Genomic DNA, 15,463 nt, shown 5'->3' on the forward strand with positions numbered 1-15,463 from the left:
TACCAGCCACTTATCAGGTACACCCTGCTAAAGACACCTTTTGTCTTCAGAATTAAATTAATTCTTCATGGCAGAGAATCAGAAAGGTGCTGAAAATGGTCCTCAGACATTTTAGCCTATATTGACGTGATAGCATCACAAAGCTGCTGTAAATGTGTTGGCTGAACACCCATAATGTGAATCTTCCCTTCCATCACGTCCCATAAGTGCTCGACTGGATTGAAATCTAGTAAATGTGGAGGCCATTTGAATACAGTGAACTCATGATGTGAGCTTTGTGATGTGGTGCGTTCTTAGCCGTCCTTTGTGACAGGAAAGGAACATCAGAGAAACCAAAGGTTGTCACATACAAATTTACATTCTGGAAACAGCTTTCTTCTCTCTCCGGGAATTCGGGGAGCAGCTGGTGAGCTGAAATTGTTTTTTTGCTGAAACTCAGGAGGCTGACTGCTGAGAGCCTAAATCCAGAGCTGAGGAAATCAGCGGCATGTGCGCTATCATTAACGCCGTCGCTGCACAACAACCCGGTGAGGCGCAAAGGGAATTTTACACTGCTTCGCTGGTGGTAGTTGTGCCTGCATGATTTTTTTTTTCTTTTTCTTTGCAGGAGTGAGATGAGGCTGTATACGATTTCAGGTACTCTGCCAAGGCAGCTACACACACCTGTGCCAAAGTGATGTGGTGTGAAAGGAAGCACACCTGTTCTCAGTTTTTTTGTGCGTGTTTTATTCTTTACATGGCAATTTGAAATCACAAGTGGAAAGACTGTTTACCCAAAGGGATCAATAAGGTATCACATTATCATTTCACTCTGCACATTTGGATTAAGGTGGAATTCAAACCTTCAAATCGCTTGAGAAGGTCAGGCTCTTCTTTCACCTTTAGGCCATAATGAAAGATGATATATTTAATGCATTAAACTGCTTTAACTGCATTGTCATATCAGCAGAGTCAACTCTGCCCCCTGTTAGGCTAAAGAGATGCGTTATGCTTATATAACCTGTTAACAAGTCTCTTCTAAAATTGGCAACTTGATGGTTTGGCTCACCTGTTGAGAATTAGTGTGTCTTCTTTGAGCAGCAGAACTCTTTTAAGTGCTGACACGAGTGGCATTCCAGTTATGTAAATTGACTGGGTGAATCCCTCACAGCTCCAAAAATAGCCCCACCTCTGCAGCGGTCGGCGCTCACACGCTAACCCTTGTCTGCAAGTCTTCGGATGACTTCTTACCTGTATCTCATCTTTGTTGTCTTTCTTCTCTGTGAGTGAAGGATGGCCAGCCCCCATGTCTTTGTATAAACAAAGTGTGAGTTGTGTGCGTGTGTGTGTTTTTATGTGTGTGTGTGAGCAGGGTAGAGAGGAACGGCAACAAGAGGCCCTGCGTGGCTGAGATTCCCAAGATTCCCCGCAGCAGATATAGTCTGACAGAGGCCGCCGATAGTAGACATGCTTCACTGGGGCGCACAGGTAGGTACAACAATGTGTCAGCTTCACAGCCAACTCAAAGATCAGACATTCCACATAAGCTCCACTCATTCCTGCAGTCTGCTCGGTAGGCACCAGCTCAGGGGCGTGTGTGTACTGGGGTGTTTGTTTGACTGCAGCTGTTTGTCCTCTCAGGTGTGTGGGTGTGGGAGATTGCGCATGTGCTGTGGCAAAATGCAAGAGCAAGACGCATACGTTCCATCTAGTTTATTCTTCAAGCGGTGATTACTGTAATTACCCTACGATGTGGCCTTCTAAGCGTTTGCTGCCTGCTTTGTTGTGCTTCTGTAAAATCAAACCTTTGTGTTTTGGAAGATTAATTGGTAGGGGGGCGTTCAGCCCATGTAATCAGAGGCACACCTGAGCACTTATCAGTGACAAACAAAGTTCCCATGAAGCTGTTTTCATACATAACCCAGGAACTTTTCACACTGAATGCACTCCGGGAACTGCTGCATGTAGCATCAAAAATGTATCCGTGACACCTGATAGGCAAATAAACAGACACAAAAACATGCAGTGACTCACAGTTTTCATAAGCACGGTCTGATGTGCATAAATCTGTGCAGCATGTGTGTCAGCGATTAATAAATGAAATCAGATATATGTATAAAAAAAAGAAAAAGAAAAAAGCAGCATATCTTGGAGTCAGTTGGCAGCTGCAGGTTGCTATTTTGGGTTTTTCTGCATTCTTACCTAAGGTGTGCACACCCTTGCCAGACCAAGAGAGAGAAAGAGAGAGAAAATAGATACATATAAATAAACAGAGCCAACAAAGGTATAATTAAAGTAATTAAAGAAAGAGGTGAAGCACAGGTGAAGCACAGGTGAAACGCAGCCTGACACTGGTAGCACCTAAAAGTCATGCAAAGTCATGTGACTCAGTCCCCTGTAACACCCCCCCAACCCAACCCAGTTACTGTCTTGATATGCGAACACATTTTTGACACCCACAATATCTTAGAGCAGTAATTCTGAACTGCTATTTATTCTTTTGTTTTATGTTTTGCATCATAGTAGAGTCATTTCAAATAGACCGTGTGCTTATTTGGGTGGTCCAAGTGTGTCATTAGCAAAACAGCTCCTTTGTTTCACCACCTCCTGCTCCAGATGTTCCCCTCAGATTGGTGCAAATGACACCGATTGGCTCACAGGTTCCTCTGGCTAGCAAAACAACCAAGTGCATGTCTTGGTGTAAGTGTCCATATAGAACCCTACAGAACCTCAGCGATTTCATGTGGTCAACTCAGATGACCTTATGGTAAGCATCTATACATTTTTGATTATATCATTGCTCTAACGCTCGGCCCAAATTAATAGCAGATTAACAAAACAGCTCCTTTTGTGACCTGATCCCATGATATAATTTATCCTATAGTTTATATAAATCTGAAGAATGGTAAATGCACTTGTTCATATGTACAGCTTTTCTACACAAGCCTTATAAGTTTTCAACATACCTTAGTCACCCATTCGCATACAAGCCTCCTTTTCTTTCTAAGTGCTTACTAATTTTCACATACACAATGCATCAAAGAGCAGCTTGGGGACTGGAGCATGCAGGTTGGAGCAGTTAGGATCAAGCCACCAACCTTTTAGTTTTTAGAGGCCCTTCTTTACCTCCTGAGCCACAGCCACCCCACTCAGCCAGAGAGTGTTGCTATGGTAAACAATTTAAATCATAAAGCTGTCAATCAGAAGAAAACCTTGTTTTCAAAACTCGGTGCTAGTTAACAGTTAGAAGTACTTGGCTAGGTTTAGGAAAAGGTCATGGTTCGGATTAAAACACAACGTGACCTGGAGAGCTCATGACCACACATCTGTATGTGACAGACCCGGCTCATCACCGCAACCAATTTGCAACCAAAACCTGCACCATCACTAGAACACTTCCAGTAAGTAAGTAGACGCTGATATCAGATGGTAGTTGGCCATCTCCAAAAATTCAAAACATACCCCCTCAAGAGAACAGCAGACCAAAGTGAACTTCTTAGTCCTGCCGGTAAAATGTTACTGTTAGGGCTTGTCTGTCAATGAACCTCAGCCATGCGGGCCACACGGGCTTCATACCTCCTGCCATATCTGCCGCTATCGTCCATTTCAACTCTTCACACGCTAGAGTCCCCTCATAAGCTGAGGTAGAAGGCATGGTGGGGGCTATAGAGAGCTGGAGGGTAGGGGATGGTGGGGTGGGGGAGAAAAAGGAGCAATGATTGATCTCAGCCATAGACACCTTGCTTTATCGCTGCAGCTGATAGGACCTAATTCCATTCAACTGCGCTGTAGGCTGTTTGGTGTAAGCATAAACACGGGGCCAAATCAGTACCTGTGCTGCTCTGTTTACCTGGCAGCCGTTCAGCTTTTTTCTGTCTAAACTTGAAATAGGATCCAAACACTCTACTCACGCATAGTGGTTTGCACGAGATGCTTTGCCTGCCTCTCAACCTACCACGAGGCTCGGCAGCTCTATTTCTGCACTGTCTGAACCTTAACCGCCCCTCTTATTTCTCTGATTGAGAGGTGGAACATCTCGCTCGAGGGCTTTAACTGCAAACACGGCGCTGAATTTGAGCAGTTACTAAGGAATTATCCCGTAGTTAACCCCAACAAACACCTCGCTGATTGATAACATTAGCGTGTGGGTTGTAAAACGAACTACTCCAAGCCTATATTTGTCTTTTTCTTTTTTTCTTTTTACCTTTTACTGGTTAGTCAGCAAATCTCTTTGTATTTTTATTAAAAGTATTTCTTAAGGGTCTTATGTATTTGTTAGAAAACATACAAAATGCAGTTTTTAAGAAAAGCCTGTACTTTTTTGCAGGTTAGATTAGCTGTCATTCAAGTGTTTTAATACTAATTTGGCACTAAATATTTTTTTATATATATAGATGTTGATTTTAAGTTTAAACAGACATACTGTGATGAACTCTGTGTCCATAAAAGATACATTTCAAAAGTATCAAAAGAAAACTATGTTCATCACATAACACAAGACACTATTAACTAATATGATGGAAAATTTAGGATCCAGTGTTTTGTGGGATTCACATCGTAATACTAAAAATCAGTGCTGTCATCCATCTGTTTTATACAATAAAAAAAATACTAATCTGAGTTTATATATGCAACCAACTTTGAATGCTAAGAAAGACTTTGATTTTCAGTGAACCAAGAAGCAATTCAAGGTGTGGTTCAGTATCTGTCTGTGTTTCCAAGGAGCACACAAAGGCAAAGTCACGCTAAAACATTTTAGTTTCAAAACTTCTTCTAGCTAATAGCGTCCACACTATTTTGGTGCTTATGGTGCCTCTAAAAGTGAGACCAGTTCAAACACTTTAGGATTGTATTTAAGAGTATCGAATTCCCAACTAGACCTTATTAGTCACCATTGTGTTCTTCACATATTAGTGTATACATTGAGCATAAAATATCTATGTAGCCACCATAACTTCACTGACTGGTTTTGTCTCCACATTTGATTCAGCAGGAACATGCTGATGTTGTGAAGTGACCACATTTGGATGTGCATTGGTAGCGTAATAGCTAATGATGGCTAACCCCATTAGCAAGCTGTATTGATAAACTGTAGGGTTGGAAAATACAGCTCTACCAATTATTGCTAAGTAACAGATAAGAAAACACTAGAATTTCTTTCCCTCAGCAACTGAACTCAGTACTTTATAGAGTACCTGTCAACGCATCTTCAGGTAATTAATTCGTTGGTTGTGTTATTTAATATGCAGGTTTACATTGTAACATGAGATGTCTTGACAACATGCAATGTATGGTAAACAGATAGATTATGCAAGACGTTATGTCTGAAACGTCTGAAACCAAGAATCATTTATTGTTACTATTTAATATTATAATTTGCAAAAACTGTGGCAGTGACATCAACATCACAGACGTTATCTGAGCACAACCGAGGCAAGTAGAGTTGGTGAAATATTGTTAATACATTTTTTAAAAAGAGTATTTGGTGAGAGAAGTTTTTTTTAATTTAGTTCTTCAAAATGAGTAAAATCCAGAAAATGGCACCTTTGGATAGTTGTACTGAATTCCAGTGTGTGGGGAAAAAAAGGCAACAACAGCACAATTGAGACTGGATCAGTGAATTAGTAAAAGTAAAAGCTAACATACAGCTATCAGATTCACTTTTCAGCACACCTGACATCAAGTAAATTCAATTCAATTCAATTCAATTTTATTTATATAGCGCCAAATCAAAACAAAAGTCGCCTCAAGGCGCTTCATAGATACAGAGAAAAACCCAACAATCATATGACCCCCTATGAGCAAGCACTTTGGCGACAGTGGGAAGGAAAAACTCCCTTTTAACAGGAAGAAACCTCCGGCAGAACCAGGCTCAGGGAGGGGCGGCCATCTGCTGCGACCGGTTGGGGTGAGAGAAGGAAGACAGGATAAAAGACATGCTGTGGAAGAGAGACAGAGGTTAATAACAGATATGATTCAATGCAGAGAGGTCTATTAACACATAGTGAGTGAGAAAGGTGACTGGAAAGGAAAAACTCAATGCATCATGGGAATCCCTCGGCAGCCTATGTCTATTGCAGCATAACTAAGGGAGGATTCAGGGTCACCTGGTCCAGCCCTAACTATATGCTTTAGCAAAAAGGAAAGTTTTAAGCCTAATCTTAAAAGTAGAGATAGCGTCTGTCTCCCGAATCCAAACTGGAAGCTGGTTCCACAGAAGAGGGGCCTGAAAACTGAAGGCTCTCCCTCCCATTCTACTTTTAAATACTCTAGGAACAACAAGTAGGCCTGCAGAGCGAGAGCGAAGTGCTCTAATAGGGTGATATGGTACTACAAGGTCATTAAGATAAGATGGGGCCTGATTATTTAAGACCTTGTATGTGAGGAGCAGGATTTTGAATTCAATTCTGGATTTAACAGGAAGCCAATGAAGGTTAAGCCAAAACAGGAGAAATATGCTCTCTCTTTCTAGTCCCTGTCAGGACTCTTGCTGCAGCATTTTGGATTAGCTGAAGGCTTTTCAGTGAGTTTTTTGGACATCCTGATAATAATGAATTACAGTCGTCCAGCCTGGAAGTAATAAATGCATGAACTAGTTTTTCAGCGTCACTCTGCGACAGGATATTTCTAATTTTAGAGATGTTGCGCAAATGGAAGAACGCAGTCTTACATATTTGTTTAATATGTGCGTTGAATGACATGTCCTGGTCAAAAATGACTCCAAGGTTCCTCACAGTGTTTCTGGAGGCCAAGGTAATGCCATCCAGAGTAAGAATCTGGTTAGATACCATATTTCTAGGCTTTTCAGGGCCGAGTACAATAACCTCAGTTTTATCTGAATTAAGAAGCAGAAAGTTAGTGGCCATCCAGGTCTTTATGTCTTTAAGACATTCCTGCAGTTTAACTAATTGGTGTGTGTTATCTGGCTTCATGGACAGATAGAGCTGGGTGTCATCTGCATAGCAGTGAAAATGTATGCTATGTCTTCTAATGATGCTGCCTAAGGGAAGCATGTATAATGTAAACAGAATTGGTCCTAGCACTGAACCCTGTGGAACTCCATAATTAACCTCAGTGTGTGAAGAGGACTCTCCATTTACGTGCACAAATTGGAGTCTATTAGATAGATATGATACAAACCACTGCAGTGCAGTACCTGTAATACCTACAGCATGTTCTAATCGCTCTAATAGGATATTATGGTCAACAGTAAAGTAGACTTCTAATCTAAGCCTAGTAGCAGTGTAGTATTTAAAAAAATTAAAACTATTCAAAGAGGTCATAATTGTTGAGTGGTCATTATTGGAAGTGTGGTTTTTGGTATTTTATGTTGCCTTTATTTTCCCCTAAGGCTGCTACTTGGATTATTCCCACCTATCAAAAAATAAATAAACAGTGAAGGAAGATGTTAACCTTGACAAGAGAGAATAACTGGATAACAAATTATGGGCATTGTTGACCATGGTGTCCATGTTATTGTTAATCTGCACCATCATATTACTGCTGCCTTATATGTGGGGGATAGAGGTCATGGTCATGTCCAGCTTATTCCCACAGTCCGAAAACATGCAGTTAGTGGGGTTAGGTTTACTGGTTATTCTGACCATAATCGCGACTCGTTCTCAGTCTCTCTGTGTTAGCCGCGTGACAGACTGGCGACTTGCCCATGGTGCTCCTTGCCTCTCGTCCTATGGTACCTGGGAATGGCTCCAGTGTTTCTTATCAACCAAGGAAAGAATTCTACTGTCGCCCACTTTCCTTGTTTTTAAGACTTTACCAGACTGTTGATTTGGCATCTCATAAAACGATCATTTTGACAGGTTTATTTTGCTTTTTCAAGCTCATGATGGCCTCCTGCACTTGAATCCACATTTCTTTAAGCTTCTTTTTGAGGATTCCAGTGAAAAGCTGCAAAATGCAAGTCCAGCATGTGGAATCATCTCCAGGTGTCACATCTGCTAATTTGTCAGGACATAATAAAGGAACAGACCTCATCTGGCCACGAAACTGCTTGTTAGTCATTTACCTTTGAGTTTCTGGACACACATGGACTTAGAACAAATATGGCTGCAATTCCTGTAATGGCTATAATTTTGATAAACCCCTTAAATTAACATCAGAATCTAAATCACATATTCATTACTGAATGAAAAACCCATTGTGGAGGTAGTCTGAGCACAGTTTAAAGCCATCGGTCATTTTCATACATCATAAAGATATAGATTTAGATTTTTATGTTTGAAATTAAATAAAATGAAATTCTTAACAATTTCAACTTTGATTTTTTTTCTTTTGGTCTGATTTTCACTCTGTCTGCTATTTGGGCTAACCTTTGATGGGAGGAGAAGAAATTCTGGACTTATACTTTTTTATTAACTCAAATGTTAAATGCAGAGGGTTTTTTTCTTTCCTAATCTCCGTACACGGCTCATTGCAAGGGCAATTAGAAACCTGCGCTCCCGTGCAGATGTTACTGTTTGTAGAATGTGCTATTAGATATTGATCTGGTGATAATTTGTAAATGAATACTATTAAGGATAGGAAGTTTGCTGACAAAAAAGCCTAATCACCTCCAGCTGGCCCAGGTCTTGTAATATATCCTGCGTCCGCTCCAACATTGATCCATGGGAGTAAACAGCAGCAGTCTCACTGCAAGATACAGAACTTATCTGGTGGTTAAACATACCTGATAATGTAAGAGGAGAATGTGTATAAAAGTGTGACAATATTATTTTGTAGAGAGCAGATTATGTTGATGGACATTTATTTTATATTGCAAAAACAATCCTTTGCCTTGTGTTTGTTCTATCAACAAATCAAATGAAAAAAAAAAACAACACAGTGGATTTATCCTACTGAAAAGGAAGGTGATGTCTGAGGTATAGATTACTCCATGCTACCATTATAAGGACCCAAGTATTTTAGAAGTGTAACTATTTCACATTGCTTTAAAAAAGTTCAGTAAGATCTGCTCGTAATCAATAATCAGAGATCCAGCCTGCAGTCTTTTTTATAAATGGCCATATTATTTGTTAGCTGACGCATCAGTTTTGTGTTATGTGTTATACAATACCAAATACTGATCACATTTCTTACTTCATTTAATCTCTTTAATGTTTCTGTAGATGACAATACAAAAGATAAAATGTTCACAGCCTTATCCGTGCTATGTTGAAGGTGAAACAATTAATTAGTGGTCAGTGTTTATCTTTTTGAATTCATGGTGTTGTTTTTGCATAATCCTCTTACTCTTGTTTAAGTAGTAAATGAGTCTGGCTTGGATGTATTAAGTCTAAGATGTGTTACCTCCAACTTCATGCCAGAGAAACGGGTTTAGCTGCCAGGTGGATGGTGAGGAGGGACAGAGGTTTAGCATCAGAAACTGCAGCACTTGCTTCTCCGCTGGGATGGGCAGTTATGGGTAAACTGCATGATAACCAGAGTGTGATTCTATCCTGATGCCTCTCACTGAATTGACCTTCAGCTGTGCCACAGTCAGAGTCTAACACAGGAAAATACTCCAGTTTAAGTGCTGATATGAGAGTATTACCAGTTCACAAAGGGGTTAGAGAGAGTAAAAATAGAATCATGTGTCAGTGAATGATGCACACCTCTCTTAAAGTCAAGTTCCACCATCTGCAATTATGCTAAAAAAAGAAGAAAAGCATAATTGCTGCACTGTGAAGCTGGGTCATGTTGAGAGCTGTGTCTCTGCCACACCACTCTAATTGAACTTTCTCTTTAAGGCGTTGTGAGAAAACAGACGGTAACTATTTATACAGCTACACACCTGACCAGGCATCTATCCAAACAAAAGGTCTTGAACCCAGCCCTTGCGTGCCTATCCAACCCAGACATCTGATTAATTATAGTGTGGCCGTTAAGGCAAAGAAAAACTAGCTGATGAAAAGTCAGCGAGTCTGCAGGCTCAACCTGCCCAAACAGCATCATGCGTGTTAGCGTGTAAAAGCCTCCGTACCGCCTCCCTCCCCCGCCGCTCCGTGTCGTTCCTCCCACACACCCCCTGCCCCCCACCCATCCCACTGCCTCCCTCCTCTGCTCGGGGCCCATTCGTGCAGACGAGGTAAAACATCTCTCTCGCTGTGTCAGAGCCCTGCAGGTGGGCCCCGCGTTCTCAGGTAGATAATATCACTGTTACTATAGACCGTGTTTGGGTTAGCTCGAAAACACTCTTCACGGCAGGAGCAAAACAAAGTGCTCTGCAGTGCGTGATAACAGTCGGAGCTGCTCCCTACAAATTAACCTGTGGAAACACTTTGGCCTCGCACGAAACTCATACGCATAATACCTGCTCCTCCTACTGGCATTGAAGAAAAAAAAAAAAATCAAAGTTTACACAATGTTCCTCTAGGATCATGGAATAATTTTGTAAGATTTCAGGAGATTTAAGAGAGTTCTCTTATATGTAATCCACCAAAGGACTAATGTTAATCCAAAACAGTGAAATAAGCCTGTAATGTCCTTGTGGTTACGTTATAGGACTGAACTGCCTTATGTCCAGATTGAAAGCATTGCCCCGGTTGGACAAGTCTCTCTGTTTCTAATCTGCATACTGCCTGTGCAGTAGACTCTATAAATTGACTTTCTTTAAACAAAAGCGGCATGAATAGCTCGAATGTGCTCTGGGCCAGAAGCTGGGATGGCTTCCATAAACAGATCACCCAGGTGGTCCATGTGTGAGAGAGGGAAAGGAGCTTTGGCTGAGAGGCCTGCTGCTGCTGCAATCACAACCCCGCATCTTCTTATTTCGCTAACTTGCCGTCTGTGTCTCGGCAAAGTCTGAATATCAAGTCCGATTCATTTGCAGCTGCTGGTAACAAAACAATATACATTTCATCTTTGATGTGTGGACTGCGTGGTGTCAGCAGCAGTGCCCCGGTCACTTTTCAAAGTTTCGGGTCCCTGCAGCTGTTGCCTTTTCTAGAGCCAGTAGCAGTTTTTCAATGTAAAACACCTACCTTTGTTTCGTCTTCAGGAAAATGTTTTTTGTATCTCTATATTTCTGCTTAATCTGATCACTCATAGAAAGTCCTGTACTTTTGGTAAAAAATTGAAGGTACAATGAGTCTCTGGGGACACCTAGAAAAATAAAAGACCACAGAGAAGATGGATGTCGTGAAGGCGAACATGCTCACCGTTGGTGAAAATGGAGGCAGATGATCCACCGTGATGACCCCTAAAAGAAGAAGATAACTCTTTTACTTGAGTCTTTGTCTACATTGTCTACTTCGCAATTCAGAGGGGGAATAAATAATCCAATATCACTGTCATCTCTGGTTTTATCACACCCTAAAACACACGACAGTAACTGCCACACAAGACAAATACTATAGGGGTTTTTGGCCTGAAGTGCATGTTTGTTTGTTTTTCTTAAACTTAACACGATCCATTACCTCTAAATGCTCATTTCTCAATCATTGTGCCTGAATATGGCACTGCGCTTGTTCTCAGTGGCTCACAATTTACCAGATGGAAAAATACATTCCTTACACCTACACACGTCACATGACAAGTGTATTTCTCATTTTTAAGGTGGGTGAGGGTTCGCTCCAACAATAGCATACACCTTACTGCTTTATGCAATGGTTAGGTAGCATTTTACATAACTCGCCTTGCATTTTTTCTTTTTTCTTTTTCTTTTCTAATCACAGGTTGAGCATGTTACCTGGACTGAGATTGTCCCTGACTTCCGTCGTCCCATCAGCCCCTATCTTATCACACTGACCTGAGTTATTGTAAGGAACAGTTGTACACGGCGATAGTTTATGTACAGGGAGTGTGACAGATCATTCATCACATGCAGACTGGTCATTCAAACCAACATGTCCAAACATACTTGTGCCATTAGCGGCTCACTCATGTTTGTCTGAAAAAAGGATTAGTGTGAAATATGAGGAAACAGTGACTGACAGTATGGGACTCTGAGGGTAACCCAGCTAGTGTTTCACAATGGTAAATAGTGTCAGGTAATAGCTGTGAGTCACTGTTGAGAGTATATTATCGCGTGTGTGTTAAGCAGTTGAGGTTAGGTCTCTGTGTGTGTGTGTGTGGTTATGTGTGTGTGTGTGTAGGTGCTATTAAAAACTGGTTCTCGTGTAATGTTGTTATGACAGATATCAATAGCACAGGGATCACCAGATACAGGGGGTTCCCTCCAGTCAAAAACAAAGCTAATTTTAAGTTCCTTGCTTTTACAGTATTTAGTCTTTGCCTGTAATCCTGGGTAAGTGAATCAGGTCTGACATTACTCACATGGGTTTAGATACAAGGTAACAAGTACATGTTTGTCTGTGTCTTAAGCTCTGCAGAAGTTTCTGTTGTTTTTATTCTACATGCTAGTGCTCTGACTGCAGCTCTAAAAATAACACAAAGCCTGTAATTATGGTTTTAACTTAAAGCCCCCACCCATTCCTTCTCCACTCCCTCCCATTCTCTTGCTTTGCACCTGTGCTGATATATGGTGTGTGTGTATTTTCCGGATGATTTATTGCATTACTGCTGTCAGATTTTGCACAGGAATGCAGTCTATGATGTCAGTGAGAATTGATTCGATGGTGTAACAAACCCAGTGACTTTATAGAAACACTGACGATGACATGAAAGTCTGGGTCCTCAATAATAGCGATTAGTCTATTTATAGTGCCACTATTTTTTTTTTTTAATGTGAGGTGTGGCACTGAGGATTAAATAGCCACCTCATGGAGTTCTTCTAACTTGTGCCTCAGGCCACGTTGACAATAAATGAGACTATGCCATAAAGTCACAAATGCACATTTATTTTGCTCGAGTGTGCCATAATGTTCACTTTGGCAGAACTAAGGATAAAACATGGAACGTACTCTTGGATATACAGATTACAGTGTTGTGCAAAGGTTTTTTGTGCATTAGGAAACAGGTCTAGTGATTGATTGAAACAAGCATGCAGAAATATATATAGGAGCACATAGTGTATAAGGTAAACAGATTTCCGAAATCTACTTGAACGCCAATAGTTTTTATGACCGCCTTTGTTCTTCAACGCAGCCTGAACTCTCTCAGGAAAGCTTACTTGTATTTTCTTTAAATAGTCTTCAGGAATAATTCTCAAGGCTTCTTAAAGGACACAAGGAATCTGTTGCCAGTCAGATGTTTTCCAGATGGTACAGCAATGTGGATGGTGTTTGGTGAATCTGACTCTTCTGCATTTACATTCATAAATTAGTCAATCCACCTGAACCAAAAAAATCAAATTTCATCACTCCATAAGACCTGTTAACATTGATTGCCACACTTTAGTCTAGTTCTTGTGTAATTTTAGCACACATCGGCTTTTCTCCCTATTTATCTTTGTTAAAAATGGCTTCTTGTCAGCCAGTCTTCCAGTGAGACCATTTGTGATGAGACTTCAGAGAACAGTAGAAGAACTAAAGAGCCAGATGAATCTCTCAGGTCAATGTATGACTTCTGTTTCTTAAAGATGTGACTTTTAGACACTGTTCATCTGCTGTAGAAAATTTCAGGCGTGTCACTTCGTCTTTTGTCCTCCAGTTTCCTTCAAATTCACTAAGGACATACTGCATGTTAGGGATTTTTCATTGATTTTGTTAAAGAAATTGGAACAAATTGTGAGGTACAAGGACTGGACTGAAAACATAAAGGCAGCAGAGGGTCCTGTCCTCCTCCCATCACTCCCAACCAGTCTTGCCAGATGGCCGCCTCTCCCTGATCCTGGTTATGATGGAGGTTTCTTCCTGTTAAAAAGGAATTTTTCCTTCCCACTGTTGCTAAAACACCTGGTTATAAGGGGTCATCTGATTGTTGGGCATTTTTCAGTTTCTTTTCTGTAGTATTGCATGGCTCTTAGCCCACAATGCCATCACAACTGGCGCTATATAAATACAACTGAATTCAATTGAAGTGCACTACTAGGTGTTTGATTTTACACACCTGTGCAAAGGGACCGAAAATACCATAATTCAGAAATGATGAGGTCTGGCACAATACATTTTTCTATATGTTATAAATATGGTGAGCTTCTCGTGGGTAATTCAAAGCATTGCCAGCTCGGTTGGTCTATGTTCATATTACATCAATCTGCAGTACACAGTTTATGTCCACTCTCAAAATGATGCACTGATGAGTTTAATTTGCCTTGACTATACTGTCAACACATTGCATCTTCTCCCATTTCTAAAGTCATGATTTGTAATTGCATAGGTTTCCAAATAGTGTACAATGAGTGATAATTATTATTGCAATATGCAGCTACACATAAAGTTATGAATGACTTCTTGATTTACTGTATCATGACTTCATACGGTAAAATGATTCCTTTCAAAAATGTATGTCAGTGGGAGTCATATTCCATTCAAGTAGTTGCTGAATGGTGGGAATTATTACAGCATTATTCAATGGCCCTGATGGACAGGGACAGGTTAATAAGGAGGAAAATGAATCATTTTGTTGTGTGGTGCAAACCTCAACTGACCAGTGGTGCTTTAGCTGTGAGCTAATGTTATTATGCTGCCAAGCTGACTAAAACTTTATATTCAGATTTTTTTATTATTCTGATTTTATACTGCTGCTTACCTTTTCATGTTTCACATCTTTAGAAGGTCATATGATATGCAGCTGTGGTTCAGGAGGTAGACGGGGTTGAGTAGTCTAGTAATAAATACTAGAAGAATACTACAAGATTTAGAAGGTTTATACACTGTTAGTAAATCTGTAAAGCTGTACTTAAAAGTTCATTTTTAAGCACATGAAATCCTAATCTGACTGGAAATTCAAGTTCAACAAAACTTTTTGTTCACATTATTCTGTAAGAACTTTACATAATGTAATAAAACATTGATATTTGTCTCTATTAACAATTAAGTTTGGATGACATATGAATTTAAATGTTTTCGAATACATCATTTGTAACATGCCTCTGTCATTCCAGACTTCCTCATGGTATGTGTCCCTTTGATCAGAGATTGTCAACTGTGATACCAACTTAGAGATGTAACTTCAAAAAAAAAAGAAGAAGAAGAAAGCTAAAAATGTACTTTGGCTCCACTGTTTTCCTCAGAGCTATGTACTTTACAAGCAATCTGCACCAGAGATGTAACAACAATGTTATCACATTTCTTCTTCTCACCTCTTCTGCACATTCAGTAGAGCAGCTCCACCACAGCGGCTGGCTGCCTGCTATCAGTCTCCTCATCGCTGCACCGTTTCTGTTGTTGCTTGATTATCAAGCATGCGACAATATCATGCCAGCGTATGCGGGCATCTTCTGTCAGTTCAGAGAGCTGGCACGCTCGGCGAGGCGCGTGACGTCAAAGAGGCGGGGCTGTAGATCTGATCTGACCATGTGGCGCAACTACAGCATAGTACATGACAATACAGTATTCCGAACAATCAATCATATACCAGTTCTGAGGTTCAAACAAGCTTCTGCCAGCCAAAAATGTGTTTGTGCAATCTCCACATTGAAAAC

The 15,463-nt window shown here is 40.6% G+C and overlaps 1 long non-coding RNA gene across 2 annotated transcripts; it reads right to left on the reverse strand.

Moving 5' to 3' along the window:
* Positions 1-7,109: 7,109 nt before the first annotated feature.
* Positions 7,110-15,238, reverse strand: LOC120742922. 2 transcript variants are annotated; one of them, XR_005697991.1, is made up of 4 exons: positions 15,122-15,238; positions 14,569-14,667; positions 11,136-11,176; positions 7,110-9,481 (listed from the first exon to the last, which is right to left on the reverse strand). It is a non-coding gene; the product is annotated as an uncharacterized LOC120742922 (long non-coding RNA). The 2 variants fall into 2 exon arrangements; XR_005697990.1 differs by having other exon boundaries at positions 14,569-15,238.
* Between the last annotated feature and the right edge of the window lie 225 nt (positions 15,239-15,463).

The sequence above is a fragment of the Simochromis diagramma genome, unplaced genomic scaffold (genome assembly GCF_900408965.1).
Source record: "Simochromis diagramma unplaced genomic scaffold, fSimDia1.1 OVJJ01000553.1, whole genome shotgun sequence".
Taxonomy (NCBI): Eukaryota; Metazoa; Chordata; class Actinopteri; order Cichliformes; family Cichlidae; genus Simochromis; species Simochromis diagramma.